Genomic DNA, 16277 nt, shown 5'->3' with positions numbered 1-16277 from the left:
GAGCAATGTGAATAATAAAGGAAATGTCACAAAAGTATAACATATTTTACTAACTTAATTAAGCTATCTGAGCCACTTAGTTTGAGTGTAGTAACTATCGAGTAGTTTCTTTTAGGAATGTCTTTTTCAGATACATATATAAACAGCGGCAATATTTTTATAAATCTAAAAAGTAATAATATTATTAATAAAGAAACAAGATAGTGTGGGCAAATGGCTGATGTATTGCAGGAAGCAGACATTGAAAAGAAGCAGCAATTGAAATATTTATTTTCAGGCCCAAATAAAATAAAATAAACAAAAACAAAAAACTTAGAATTAAATCCAACTATTATCATAACTATATCATAATATCAAACCGTGGGCACACAGGACTGTAACGTTCAGACCTCTCTGAGCACACAGCTACCCACTAGACTTTTCCACCCAGAGTCACCTCTCCCTTTTGAATGAGTCCCAGTATATATACCTTTGCCCACACTTACCCCTCCCCTTGACTAGTCCAATACACTTTAGCCATAAGCAAAAGTACCTTCAGTTCCCCTTTTGACTGGAATTCCTTATTTTAAAACATTTGGGTTACTTCAACTTATTTAACCCTGAATACCTCCACAGAATAAATGCGTACATTGCAGATAACATACACCCTATGTTATCATTCCCTCATGTACTTGTAGTGGGTTTACTCCTGGCTATATTAAAGCCTTACATCATCACACGCACCCTAACAGATTGTGTCATTGCCAACCATATGTGCACCTATTCTCGGCAATCCTCACAAGAAGTCACAGCGAAACTTAAAAACTCATTGTGACAGGAATAGCTGGGCGGTGACGTCAGACAGAAACAGGGACAGGAAAAATATACTGACACCAGGCACTGCAGTTCAAAAGAAAGACTCGGCGGCGCTGTTTATTTAAATACAAAAATAAATCAAATATTTTAACAAAAAGAAACTGTGCTCACAGAGCAAAATAAATAGTTAAACAAAAACAAGTCACGCACACAAAATAAACAATAAATGATCCAGGTCAGGCTGGGCAGTAGCCTTCACTGATCCTGGAGTTAAGTTTAGTTCAGTTTTCCTCTCTCTCGTTCCTCTCGCTCTCTCCGCTCCTAACACACCCACCCCCAAGTGCCGAGAGCTGCAGGCTTTTATATTCAGGTGACCATCTCCCGATTAGTAACAAAATTAATCACTTAATTAATTCGGGAGATGGCCACCTTCTGCACGAGTTTATTAATTATTCCTGGCAGAGGACGAGCACCAATCTAGCCTCTGCCAGAACACGTTTTAAAAATAAACAAAACCGCACGGCGTTTCACCGTCATATTTACATACAATAATACAAAAACAATAACAAAACATACAACGCTTCACCGTCATATTAAAACACTAAATCAAAACGACAATAATAATAATACTCAAATACAAAATAACACAGGGGCGGAGGGGGAAACCCTGTTCTAAAATAAACAAACCCTGTACAGGGCTGCTCGCCCTGTTACACTCATGCATACATATTTCTTTTTACAGGTTTCAATCAAACTGGAGTGGGTTTCATTCTGGGCATATTCTCCATCACACAGTTGCCGGAATTAAAGTATCTTACCTACATCTTTTTCGTCTTTTGGGTTGGGTAGCTATTTCTGGCATAGTAAATGTGTTGAGCATGTGCAGTATGCAAAGGTAGAAAAGAGCATGCGCAGTTCGTGAAGGAAGCAAAAAGTGGCAGGTGGCAAAAAAGGACAGAACACCGGCAGGCCTATGCAGCCTATGCGACCGATAGGATCCCATGCCTCAAAGGGCCCTGCATATTGCTTCCTTTGGTCTTGAATTTGGAAGCTCGCTTGCAGCGCACCACTGTCAAAGTTTTGTATGTACATTAGGCTACTGTAGATTTAAGGAATTATCCCTCTGGCCTCACCCCACACAAACGTACAAACGTGGATAAACATTTTGTATTAGGCATTGTTGTTGTATAGTTCAGTAGCAGAGCAGAGAGCCCGTTAACAAACAACCAAAACTTTAAGTTTTTGGAGACTACACATCTGTACCTAATGCTTGTATTTCTGAAATATACTGGTGTGTGTGTCTGTATTATAATTAGGGTTGTATTTTTTTCACGGTAAAAAATGTCTTATTTCACAACATTTGACGGTCTAAAAATAGGTATTTCTAAATATTTTACGATTAAACATAGCGTTTAAAGCAGAAAAATAGCGTTACCACATTTAACGTTATTACACAACAAATGTGCCTAACTATTTACCTGAAAAAAACAGTAAATTGTAGCATATGCTTTGTTTTTTATGTCCATATTGTAAACAAAGTAATACAAACAAATTTATTGTTACAAATTTATAACAAGTTTATTGTTATAAAAATTCTTATTTAAAACAGGTCTAGAAAAAAAGTTTCCATTTCAATGTGTCTTGCCCAAGCAGTAATGCAATTACAGTCGAGAAAAATACCCCTAGAGTCTGCGAGAGCGGGGGTGGAAGATGACTCAACGTTGGACAACACGGTTAACGACTTAGGAACGGAAACGGATATGAGTATGGAGAGTACTTCACAAAAGACTAGTTCAAGATCTGCAGTTAACAAAGACATGGAACTCCAGGTTTGTGTCTGCGGCTGGAGCAAGGCGACAACGGTCAGGGGTTTGAAGATTCATCAAGGGAGAATGAAATGCTTGAGGTAGAAGGGACAAGGGCCTCGCATTGATCAGTACTTCTTACGAAGTCAGTCAAGTCAGTCGAATGAAATCCAGCGACAGGAAGCAAACCACAGTTTGCAGGATATCAGCACCCCTGTCATAGATGTGAGGAGGACTTGCATGGACACAGTTAGTGATGAACCTAATGATCCTTGTGAACCCGGTCAGACAAACCAGCATAAGAGAGAAAAGAACCTCAACGGGCACAAGCCTGGAGTTAAATGGCCAAGAGCTTGTGAGAAAACTGCATGGGACACAGTAAACACAGATCTCTGCGTTGCATTGGAATGGAGACACATATGGATCACATTAGTTTACTGTAAAGCTACGTCTTAGTTGGTGCTTATCTTGGCGAGAGCCGAGTTCAAATCAGCATGAAGTTTTAACATCTACTCTCGTGTAATGGAAATCGATATTATCTTTGATTTGTAAATGCTACAACATTTTAATTATTTCTTTATAATTTATATTTAAGTTTAACCCCCCGACCTTGGCCCCCCACTTTTAGTAAGGCTCCGGTGCCATTTCTGCTTTGCATTCCTCTTCAAGAGGTCACATGAATGTTGAGGCTTTGTGTTGTTATGCAATTACTAACAGTTATTATAGGGCAAAGATAAGCCAGAGGGGTAACACTAGCCATGAGATCTGGTTTGCAAGTAAAATATACAAACAAATATCCCAATTACAGCCTATAAAGCTGTCAAAATCGGAATAGAATTATATTGTACATTGTAGCAGCTGACACCATTTTACCAGCATCTTTCTCAATATGAGATAACAGGCTAATTTTCAAGGGGTTTACTCCAGCCATTAATTAACATTTTAATTGAGAAAATTCCATGTGAATGTTGTTAGATAAGGAACAGTTTGTGCCTAAGAGATTACGTTGCTGTATTTTCAGAAAACAGGAGTTAATTAAAGAAGAAAACACATTGAAAATACATCACCCTGTTTTTAAATGAGGATCTTATTTGGTTGAAGGAATGAGACCTAACATGTAAGCCGACTAACCTTTCTTTGACTAGAACACAATCAAAGGACTGAATGCAGTGAATGTACTGCCAAGTTTGTAAGAATAAGGAAGCCAATGTGAAAGAAAGAGGGGCTCTGCTAGTGATATAAATGGCAGACACGACTCCCAGTAGTAAGGGCAAATAGGCATCCCACTGGGTAGAAAACAAACTATAACAATGAGAGTGGAAGAACTGTTTACCACCATACACAGAATCTGAAATGACTCGTGTCCTTTTCCATTTCCAGCTTGCCTTCTAACAGGAGTTGACCACCAATACTACTGTTCTCGCAGGAGTGATTTTCTCCTTTTGTGGGCTTTATTAAAGGGAGTGGTGGAAATATGTATTTTGTATTTATGTATGTTTAATAGCAAAAGGCAATAAATACATACTAGCTGTAATAAAGGTTTATGGGGTGGTACCTCTGCCATTTCCATGTTTTTATAGAGGGATTTATGATGTATGATGCTGATCTGCAAGTTGATATGTTTTATTTACATTTGTATTCTATGTATTGGGAGGTCAGAATTGTGCACACAAATGAATACTTTCTTTTTAAAGAGGTCTACCATGTGGATGGAGTGACCTTATTGGTTAGTATTTATATTCCACAGTGTAATAAAGAACTGAAGCTTAGGTGGTCCAGTGGAAATGTCTTTGTCTGGACACTGTGTTACTATCACCTACCTTCTTGCTGCAGTGTATAGTATTTTGTTTATTACAGACCCTTGAAAGGTTCCTTATAAATGCCACAGTAGGAAACAGTAAAATGACAGGACGTCAAAAGCACTGCAAAAGTTCATATAAAGTCAACATGACTCAGGACGAAATTACAGGCATTATTGCAGAATGGGTATTTTTAACATTAACAGGGCTTGGAATTAACTTTTCCATGTATTAGCCACAATCATGTGATTTGTGGTTTTAGCCAACAGCTGCTGTTTAAAGGTACAGCGGTCTGTCGCAAATTCGCACCACTGACACAGAGCTGCTGGCATTCAAAGTGTTAAGTGTACAAAAATGTACCGGCCACTGTGGCATATAAATATGTGAAATGTACCCGCCACAGACCAAATCAACCTGCGTTTGGTGGGTGGGCGGGTGTTAATTTCGATCCCTGCATTAGATAGATTACGTTTACAATTAGGCATGCTTAAAATTCAAAGGTAGAGCACCGCACACAGCCACGATAAAGAATCAAGAATCAAGTGCAGTTAACATATTTAATGACTGGTGAAATACCATTCAAAGCTGATGCAGTATGTCCACTGTTTTGTCATTTCAAATCTCTTCACAAAACAAACATTAAACTTTAAAGCTGCAGTGTCCAGTGGAAAACCAAATCAGGAAAAAAAAAACGTGTGAAAAATGCTAAAATACATTTTTCCAGGCCTGGCAGCAGCATGAACGCTGTGGGGGGGGGGGGGGGGGGGGGGGGTCTAGTGTTTAATGAGGATTAAGCAAAAATATAATGCTAGCTTCTTGAGTTTAGGATTTATAAAAGCTGTTCAGAATGCAGAGGAGCATCTGCAGTGTATGCTTTGTGGCGATTGTGTTTTCAAATAAAAGCGTGAACAAAATGAGACGACATTTGGAAAAGCATTCACAAAATGACGGAATATCTCCTGAGTTTTTCAAGATTCGAGTGGCCAACTTCAGAAAGCAGTGCTTCGATAGTGGAAAAGTAAGTTCAAATGTCATTGTACTATTTTATTTTATTTAAAATGCTGTGATGGCATTTGAAAGCTCTGCAGTTTTAAACATAGCATCAGATTAAAACGAATAGCAAGCCACAACCCTGTACTCAGTGCTGGTTTTAGATTTTGTCAGATGCTTCATTCTTCCATTCATAAATGTTATCTCGATCAAATAAAGGTTTGTAGTTAGCTATTAGTGGTTGGGTCAAAGTTTTATTAAACTACGGCCCAGCACTTTAACACATTACAGAAGCTCATTACCGCACAGAATTGTGAGCATTGTAGTTTTCTGTAGAAACGGCGCTTTTAGAAAAACATTGAAGTGGCCGAGTAATAGACACGAAGCGAAACTCAGGGGAGCTGACTCGTGCCACATGAGTGACATGACCGATATGTGACATGTACATTACACTAAAAAAAAAAGAAAAAAAAAATATATATATATGCTGGTTTGTACTGGTATCAATGCAAGCCCATGGCAGCAGCAAAATGCTTTTTGAGCAAAGACAATCATTGAGTTCTGGATTTCCTATCTGGAGCAGGAAAACATAATGCTAAAAAAGCCAGAGGCTAGAGCATGAGACTGAGCCCAGTATAGACATGCTGGTAGTACATTTCCAAGAACCTCGCTGCTCCCATTAAGACCTGTTATTACTCTCTCTAATTTGAATTTTTTCTTAATTTCTATTACAGGAAAAATAAAAATAAATAAATAAATCCACATTTTTATTTTCATTTCCAAATATGAACTGGGTCTCGAGAAGGCAGTGAGTTACTGTTTTGGGTCCTAACATAGAAACGTTTAAGAACCCATGCTGTAAAGTAACAAATGTATATATAATGCTTACTTTCAACTGCCTATTCAATACTGGATATAAAAAGCAGATGCTCGTGTAAACAATCCGACAAGGCGGCCCTACGAAGGGGTTTCCAAACACCAGAAGCAACTAGACATTTTTAAATTATTATTATTATTATTATTATTATTATTATTATTATTATTATTATTATTATTATTGTGCTTTGCTTTACTTTAATTTGAGTTGATTAATGATTTCTCATAGATTTTTTTTATTTAAGCGATAGTGCCCGTCGATGATGGCTTTCCTTTATGTGTGATAGTTGACCGCGACTGGAGCCGAAGGCGAGGGAGCTAACGAAAGTCAAGGTCAACTGTCACACGGTAGAGCCATCATCGAGAGGGTACTATCTCTATTAGAAAATTATTTTACCATTGTTTTCTTTAAAAAAAAAAAAAACACCTTAAAACCTAAATTTACCTTGAACTTGTACTGATGCGTCGAGTACCTTTCCGTTGAGTAAAGACGTTCTAAGAAAATAGTCCCCAACATTTTTTTAAATAAAAAACACGGATGACATACATATAAAGAGAAAAACGATGCATTTTTAATTAGTAAATCGATTTAAATGTTTTATTAACTTGTTAGGGTTTTAATCTAGTTATAATCTGGACATTGCCTAAGGAATGAACAGAGCATTTACTGGACAGTCCGTGTACGATGGAGTCTGAACTACCAATACAATCTCTCATTAAATACCACTCTAAAATGCCTCCTAACTCACCATGTTTCTACCTTCAGCCAAAACCTTTCTCTCCTGAAGCTACATATGAATTGAACAATACTACTGAACTGTCCGCGTCTCGCTTTGTTGTTGTTGAAAGATGCCGTGTCTGTGCTTCAGTCGAGCTGACAGTCTGTGATTGGCTCTCAGCAGTTGCAGGTACAGTATTGGCTGCTTTTGTCGATGCAAAGTACTGATTGACTGGTTTTGGTGGATAATAATTTGGACCAATTGTGTCTTTGTTTATTATTTACTGTCCAATAGTGAACTACGCTTAAAAATACAGCAAGTCAAAAAGAAAAAGCTAGCACTCGCGTGGATTGATTTTAAATTTGATTCACAGTTGGTGCTGAGACATTCCAGAAGGCATCTACCGCTAGAACTTGAAGCTGACGGTACTGAATCAATTTAGAATCTGAAACGCGGGGGGGGGGGGGGGGGCACTGGACCTTAACTGGACGGGCCAGGCCCCCTAAGGCCCGCCCGTAAAATGGTGCCTGAGTTACAAGCTTAAAATGAATTAAAAAAATCCAACATGTGGATTGTAGCGTAACAAGAAAGCGTAATCAATCAGACTGCGGAGTCTGTTTCATCTGATCCGCTGAACTCCACGTCTTCATTATCTGAACCGAAGATAACCCGAACCCTAACCCTGAATCATTCAATGCACAGAGCAACTACAGTACTTCTTGGCATTTTTGCTATTCATGGAAGCTACAATATTTCCCCTCAGGCATTATCAGTGCATGATTATTAAAACCCAGAAATTTCAAGATTGTTCAAACAGGGGCGATTGTTCAAACCTGGGTGTTGACTCGGCAGAATCTGGTATTATAAATAATCCAAAATAGTCTGCACTGTAAATGTTTATCACATTACCATTTACATCCCATCTCATCATAATTATGTATGCCATTTCGAATGTTTGCAACATCAAAAACATTAAACTCAAGATAAAACTATAATAATCAACAATGATAAATTTTATGAAAGCCAGACTCTTTTGTGTTTTCTTCCTTAGTTTTTCCTTTGCAAGTAAGAAATGTATCAATTTTTGACTCGAGAAATGATACACAGGATAATCTAGATTTACTCTATCAAACACAGAAAACAATTCAACCAGCTGCTATTGCTTGTTGTTATTAAAATCCTGCTTAATCGAAATTGCATGAAACTATAGTCAGATTGTAAACTTTGAGCTGCTAAACAAAAATTAAATATGTATGCACAGTGGTTTAGGGATGATATATAATACTGTTAAAAACGCAAATTCAGGACCATCATTTTCTTTTCCCTATGACCTTTAGAAGTAGCCCTGGTTGAAAAACCCTGGTGTAAATTAATATCAAATTGTATTTTCCAGTAATCCAAACAGACTCAGCATTTAACCACCTAAACTGTCAGAATATATATGTGAAGCCATGTGTAAATTACATTGTTTAATACACATTTTTCAATACTACTTAAGTGTTTTTTAGGAATTAACTGTGACATATAGAAATACAGAAATATCTTAATCATTTTGGTGGTGTTGTATAATGGCTACTGCCTTTGCTTACTGCAGTCACAGCATCCATCATTGATTTGCATTATCAACGGAGGTGTTTCAGAACCTAAATAATGTACATGTAAATACATGATTAACTGTTGTGTACAGTAAACATTTATATTAAAAAGAACTGTGATAAATGTGTTTTTATAGCTTGTGATCACATATCCTTTAAAAGCACTTAGAACTGCTGCAATGAACTTCAAATTATGAGGCGATTACAAAGCTGATACTTGATGCACACAGATTCTCATTTAGCATTAAAATAAAAAGTGGTTAACTCGCGGCATTTCAGTTAAGTAAAAGATACTATAGATCTGTATCTAATTACCAGTATGAACCTGTTCAAGGCTACTTTAATGACAGAGTTATGAAATACAATGACTACAGAGATGGCAACTGGTAATATGATTGGTTTCTAAAATCGGAGATACGGCCTGCAGATCACTGAAGCAATCTGTGGCTCATACAAAATAAGTTTGGTTTTCCATTAAAAGGGTACAGACAGTACTTTTCACACCTTATATGCCTTTGTTAATATCAGACAATGGGGTCAATTGAGTTGATTTAAACAGTTGTGCAGTTGCGCATGGGAGTCTCTCTTATGTATTTATGACTGTAGAAACATTTATAAAAATGTCGATCACCTTTAGCTGGAACTTCAAGATGTCCTGTATAACCTCCTGCAATTAGTGGTAGATGAAGGTCCATTTACCCGAGGATACAGTGACAAGCTGTGGGTTGTTATATAGTTATTCAATTAATTGCAGTATTCAGCACATTTTAGAAGTTCGTACATGATGATAGTCTGTTTATTTTTTAGTTGTTTTATATAACAAATGGATTCAATTTTTGACTCATTTCTTGTAACCTGCAGTTTGACACACAATATCTGCTCCATAATCTCATCAGATTTCTAACAGAAGTAAACAAAAGGGTTAACTCAGGTCATCGATTAGAGCCAAACTTTTCCTCTCCCTGCTGAGAAAGAAGCATAAAAACACAGAATCATGTCCTTTCATTCACCTCAACAAGTTCAATTGTTTTGATGAATCCCTAACTTTTACAACTGACAGAAAATGTTAGATCTTATTCTGCAATACCATGGTGGATTCAGGTCAGTTCAGAAGCTAAATGTAGTTGAGTGTGCCGGAGAAGTACAGTTGCCATTTGCTATGAACAAGTACCTACAAGATCCACTTGTATATATTTTTTTTTTCATTTTAAGGTCATTTTTTCTGCTTTGCATCTATTTTTTATAATGTGAGCGGTGCCTTGAAACCATATAATCTTCTCATATTTATCGCATCTCATAATGCTAAACAACACTCTGAAGACTGAAGTTGTTTTAAGATGGCATTAAAACATGGATGTAAAGTACAAAAAACCTAAATATGGGCCTAAATAGTTTATTTCTAAATAGTGTAATTTGCACTGGGGACATGCCCCCTCGCTTTTTCAATGACAGGGAAATATCCCCCTCACATTGCAGCAGTTCTAAAACTTTTATTTCTCTATAATTTGTTATAATCACTAGTGAGTACAGAGTCTCCACTGGGACCCAGCGGAAACGCTAATCAACTGAGGCAGCATTTTGGGTGATCTCTAGCAGAGAGGAGAAAGCAGAGCCCGATAGTAAAGAACTGTTTCTACAAGCTTTTTATTTTTCATTGTGAAATTTCTCATTTGTGATACCAATTCTGATGTCTATGTTCTCAATACTAATACGTTGGGATCTTATTGTCGAAGAGTGGCATGAAATACCCCCTTCTTGTCTTCTGAAGAGGGAGTTAATGACAGCAAAGGCGCCAATCTGAATGAAGTGAAGGATTATTTTGTATTTTATTACTATATACCCCAGCTACAGAAACTGTCAGCTCCACTTTTTAAATCAAAGTTATGCCACAGCCTATGGTAGTTAGTTCCATTAAAGGTGAATCAACTTCCATAGAAAATATTTAATTTGTGTCCGTTACTTGTATACAAAGTTCCAATCTTATTGACACTTTACATCATTCAAAATGCTGACCCTTATGCACTGATCTCTCTCTCACTCTACTCTGATGCTTTCATTTGTAAGTAAATAAAGTGTCTAGTCAAAATTCAATTATATACTAATTATTATTTTTTTTTAATGTAATGCTAATAAAGATTTGGCAAGTGAATAATTAATTTGTAATTTTACATCAATGCTAACATTATGTAAGCAATAAGACACGACAGGGTGTTGGTTGTGCTAGAATAACCGGATGCCCAGGGGTGTAGTAAGGCACGAGGCCATACGCCCTAGTGCGGTTATTCAAGCACAACCAACACCCTGTTGTGTCTTATTGCGCTTATAAAATGGGTTCGTTTTCAGAAATAAAGATATAGACTCATTTTTATTTAAAAATGAATATAGGTTTATTTTTTCCTAAATATATTACTATGCTAGGAAAAATAGTTCCAATAAATGTAATAGTTCTAATGAATTTAATAGATAAACAAATTATTTTTTAATAATACATTAAATGCATTCAAATAAATTTAATAAATTATCAGAATATTTTCAGTGTTTGTCTCATGAAGTTGACTGTACCAGGGAATGTAATTTTCTAAATTAAATGGCTGGTTACACAGTTTGACAGATTGTGCAGTAGGTGGCACTGTTTGGTGAGTAGGGGAGTTTGTTTCTGCCTTTTTGTTTACAAGTTGACGACGGTACTGCAGAGAGGATGTAACTCTAGGACTTCCTGTCTTTCTCAGCTGGTGCCCAATAGCTTCTTAAACTACCTTATAAAATGGGTTGGAAGATATATGCATGCTGAGTACCGATGACTTAAGTTTGTTTAAGTCTGTTTGGGATACAGCAGGGTGATGTTGTGAGTTGTCTTTTTGTTCTCATGTGTACGTTTTCAGGACAGAAATGAAGACGCTGTTTGCTGTTTTAAAGTGGGTATCTGAAATTATGTTTATAGATCGTCCCACTGTGGCAGAATTTAAAAAAACGATTCGGGCCAGGTCGCAAGCTTGTGTAGCTGCCAACTGAATACTGTGTGCCAGCTGATCTTATCACTTCAGCAAACTTTGTAAAACTGTGTTTATTTCAGTCTTAGGTGCAGTTTTCCAGTCCATATTATTTTTTGTTTGTGCTGTCCAATCACGTTAAAAACGGACACAGCCCAAGCGGTTACTTTTTCTAAATTAATATCTGTTTGTAAAAAGTCTTAGTTGCTGGAACTTGTTTTTACCGGTTGGTTGTACTGTAATAATTCAATGGCTTGAAATGCCTATCAGCCAATCAGAACGCAGATATCTCAACTCATTTTCTAACTTAATGTTAGTCGGATGTCCTGTGTCTAGCACATAACCATGTGTCCTGGCTAAAATCAGCAACAACCTGCTCCTTCCTACCACTGAGCCATTTCATGGTGTGGAGCTCTGCCTGTAAATAGTGTGGGTGTTTGTGTGTGTTTTGGTGGTGGTTGCCAGGGATGGAGTTAATTTCCGAACATGTGAGAATGTGGTTGCTCCCAAATAGAATAACTGATGATAATTGTGAGCAGCCACAGCCTATAAAGGAAAGCCCAGAGCTCCATTGGCAAGCCAACCGGGGAGCTGGGAAAAGAGATGGTTGCTGCTACAGGAAAAGAAACAAAAGTTCCTGTATTTTTATTTAAACCCACTGTGATATTGCAAGACTTGGGAGAGGGATTTTCTGTTTCATTTTGTATTTATGACTTGTTTTTGTTTAAACTTTTTATTTTGGCTTGTTGTGTTTTTGTTTATAATTTGATTTAAGAAAAATAAACTTGAGGTTCTTCAGTCCTGAGTATCCTTTCTGCCTCCTGACCACCATTATTATTATTTTTTTCTTAGCCAACACCCTTATCCAGGGCGACCTACAATTGTTAGAAGATATCACATTATTTTTACATACAATTACCCATTTATACAGTTGGGTTTTTACTGGAGCAATCTAGGTAAAGTACCTTGCTCAAGGGTACAGCAGCAGTGTCCCCCACCTGGGATTGAACCCACGCCCCTCCAGTCAAGAGTCCAGAGCCCTAACCACTACTCCACACTGCGGCAGACACCCAGCCACTCTGCCACACTTGGTTAGAAGTCTGCTGACTTTCGATTGTTCACTGAACTATTTTTGGCTCACTGCCAGACATTTTATAATCATTTTCTTAAGGTAAGAAATATTATGTATTGTACAATTTAAACCAAAGAGGGAATATACAAAGGGTACTTGGATAGGGATGATACATTCAATTTACGGCATAAGCTAGAGGAAAAATGTGGAGGACATCTGAATAAAATTAAGATAATGTTACCTCTGATGTAAAATTATGAAGGTATTATATTCACTTGCCAACATTTTTAATTGAATATAGCTTTTTTAGTACATGAAACATAAATCTAACACATTGCTTAGGGTTTTTATTTTTTTATTTTTACAGAGCACAGTCATTCTGCTTCAGGCAAAACAGTATGTATTTTAAATTTAATACTAAAAAGGGGTAGGCCAAAATAATAACCTGTGATATGTAGGTGTCTAATAAATGTGTTATGCAAATAGAACTCCTGCCACATATTCTGTTAACATATACAAATGTGTCTTCCTTTTAGTTTGTCCAATGGGCCTGTCAGTATCCCTGCACTCTGATAGATAGGGCTCCTAGCAGGCACTCAGTTGGTACAGGCTTCCGTATGTAAAGGTGCAATAAAACACACTCATTCAGGCAGGTTCCAGGGAAGGAAGGTGGTGTCCAGGTCTGTTTGGTCTCGCGAATGTATGACTTAAGACTACAGAAGTTACTTATCTTTCGTGAGCAAAAGTGTCATTGAGGAATGGTCAAATAGTATCCCTTGAAAACAATGGAAAGTCCTTGCAGGCCTAGCATCTTGGCATAGGGGCTCCAGATAAGAATATGGTTGGGGTAATGTCTTTTCTGTTATAATATTTAAGCAGGCTTCTCGAACAAAACATTTGTTTAAGTTTGGTTTTACAAATGTAGTTTAATGGTACTGACATTCAAGAACACGACGGCAGGTATGTTGTAATAACAGTGAAATGAATTCTGCTTCATGTATTACACAGTGAGTACAACTTGTGTGTACTGCATTTTAGGATTGCATACCATATTCCCTAATTGAGAGAGGGGATTGGAGAGCCAAACTATGACATCCTCTGAGATAGGAACATTCTTATTGCTTACCGGTTGAAACAACAGTTTTGATATATTTTCCAATTGTACTGTCTTTTTATTTTTTTTTATTTGAGCCTTCAATCTTCTCCATCCCATGTCAAGGGCTACAACAACTGTCTGAACCTGATTGGGTTTGACAACAGCCAGAGTCGGCTTGGAGATCTTTGCCAATGATCCTGCATGATTTCAGCATGTCCAAAAGTTCATACAAAATTAATATCGTGAACAGCAATATTTTATGCTTCCCTTTCTCATATAAATCTGCTCTGATCCACCTGTCATGTGGAAGCGACATCGTGGGAGAAGTACAGTCGTGGACAAGTACAACGCAGTTAGAAGCAGTTTGAAAGCAGGTTGACAGCTGCAGAAGCTAAACTAAACTAAAAAAATAAATAAATAAAAATGGTCTTCAAGCCAGTAATCTGTGACAACTGCATGATGTGGGAAATCCGAGAAAACCCAACAGAGCTCAACCAAGTTTGTGTAAAGTGCCGCACGATCCAGGACTTGCTTCAACGATTAAGCCTGCTAGAAAAGGAGCTGGAGGAAATGAGACAGCAACAGGAGCTTGAGGAGCTGACACACCCACAATTCATGGAAGTCTGCACCCCTAGCAGACTGAAAGCCACCAGGGAGATGGAAGAGAGTCGAAACAGCTGGGTTCAGATAGGCAGAAGCAGGGAAAAAAAGAAACTTCGTCAAACACAACCACCAGAAATCCTGACATCCAACAAATTTGAGCCACTTCAACATTTAGATGACCAAATCCAACATCAAGAGAATGAAAGAAACAACATCCAGGACCCTATAAACAGTGCTGGCCAGGCAGCAAAAAGAAGAGAGGTCATGATTGTTGGGGACTCCATATTGAGAAACACAGCAAGTTCAGTTCGCAGTTTGGACCCCCTTACTACAACAGTGTGCTGCCTTTCAGGAGCCTCTGTCAAGCACATCACTGAGAATGTGGACAGGCTCCTAGAACAAACAGGAGACGACCCAGTAGTAGTCGTCCACATCGGTACAAACAACATTGGAAGAGACAGACCAAGATCCCTGCAAAACAAATGCAGAGAGCTAGGAAGGGAATTAAAAGACAAGACCAAAACTGTGGTATTTTCTGGGATACTGCCGGCACCTTGCAAAGGACCATATGGACAGCTGGAAATACAAAATCAAAATGCATGGCTAAAATCGTGGTGCACACAGGAAGGCTTCACCTTTCTTGAACATTGGAGCACATTCTACAACAAGGACTATCTATATAGGTGGGACGGACTGCACTTAAAGGGAACCAATCAACTCGGAGAAAGGATCCTTGAGGAGGTCCAGAAGCATTTAAACTAGAAAGGAAGGGGGGAGAAAACAAAAAAACAGAAGGGAGACCACATCAAAACAAGAGCAACAACTCAGGTAAGACAACTATTAAATGTATTTATCTTAATGCTAGAAGTCTCAGAAACAAAATGTTAGAACTTGAAGCTACTGCACTAACAAGTAACTACGATGTGATAGGTGTTACAGAAACTTGGTTGTCTGAGAGTGATGGAGACGAATATAATATTAGTGGGTACACACTGTATAGGAAAGAAAGGCAGGACAGAAGAGGCGGAGGGGTAGCGCTATACATAAGAAATAGTCTTGAAGCCCAGGTGTTAAATCAGGACAAAGAAAACAATGCAGAATCAATATGGGTCAGAATAATGGACACAAATTCAAAGGGCATAATAATAGGAGCATACTATAGACCGCCAAATTCAGACGCTGAGCAAAATAATCTGTTATACAATGACATTCGAAATGCGTGTAGAAAAGGAGAAGCCATACTAATGGGGGATTTCAATTTCCCCCGTATAAAATGGGAGAACCCGGTGAGGAGCACGACGGACGAAATTGAAATGGTGAAAATGACAAATGACTGCTTCCTAACGCAATTTGTCAAGGCACCGACTAGAGGGGAGGCATGCCTTGATTTAGTCTTTTCAAATAATGAAGACAGAATAACTAAAACAGAGGTCAGAGAGCCATTGGCAAACTCAGACCACAACATGATCTCATTTGAAGTATTTTTTAAAACCCCAAAAGTAATGACTAAAGCTAAGGTTTACAATTTTAGAAAAGCAAACTATGAAGGTATGAAACAGAGACTAACAGAAGTAGATTGGAGTAAAATAGAGAAAACATCCACAGAAAACGGATGGCTGTTTTTCAAAAATGTAGTACTAGATGCGCAAAACAATTACATCCCAAAAGTAGACAAATCTAAATCTAAAACAAAATGGCCAAAATGGTTTAATAGATCAATTAAAAAAAAATATTCAGCGAAAAAAGGCACTTTACAGAGCGTTTAAAAGGGACCAAAAACAAAGTACACAGAAAGAGTACTTGGAACTGCAAACACAAGTCAAAAAGGAAGTTAGAAAGGCCAAGAAAGAGATAGAAATCAGTATTGCTAAGGGGGCTAGAAGCAATTACAAAATGTTTTTCAAATATTATAACAACAAGAGAACATTCAAAGAGGA

The 16277-nt window shown here is 37.7% G+C and overlaps 1 protein-coding gene across 1 annotated transcript in view; it reads right to left on the bottom strand.

Moving 5' to 3' along the window:
- Positions 1 to 16277, bottom strand: part of crhr1 (corticotropin releasing hormone receptor 1) — a 185227-nt gene that overhangs the window by 102167 nt on the left and 66783 nt on the right. The gene's annotated exons all lie outside the window — the stretch shown is intronic.

The sequence above is a fragment of the Acipenser ruthenus genome, chromosome 33 (assembly GCF_902713425.1).
Source record: "Acipenser ruthenus chromosome 33, fAciRut3.2 maternal haplotype, whole genome shotgun sequence".
NCBI lineage: Eukaryota > Metazoa > Chordata > Actinopteri > Acipenseriformes > Acipenseridae > Acipenser > Acipenser ruthenus.
Note: the sequence above shows the minus strand (reverse complement) of the source record. Positions and strands in the feature narration are given on the sequence as shown.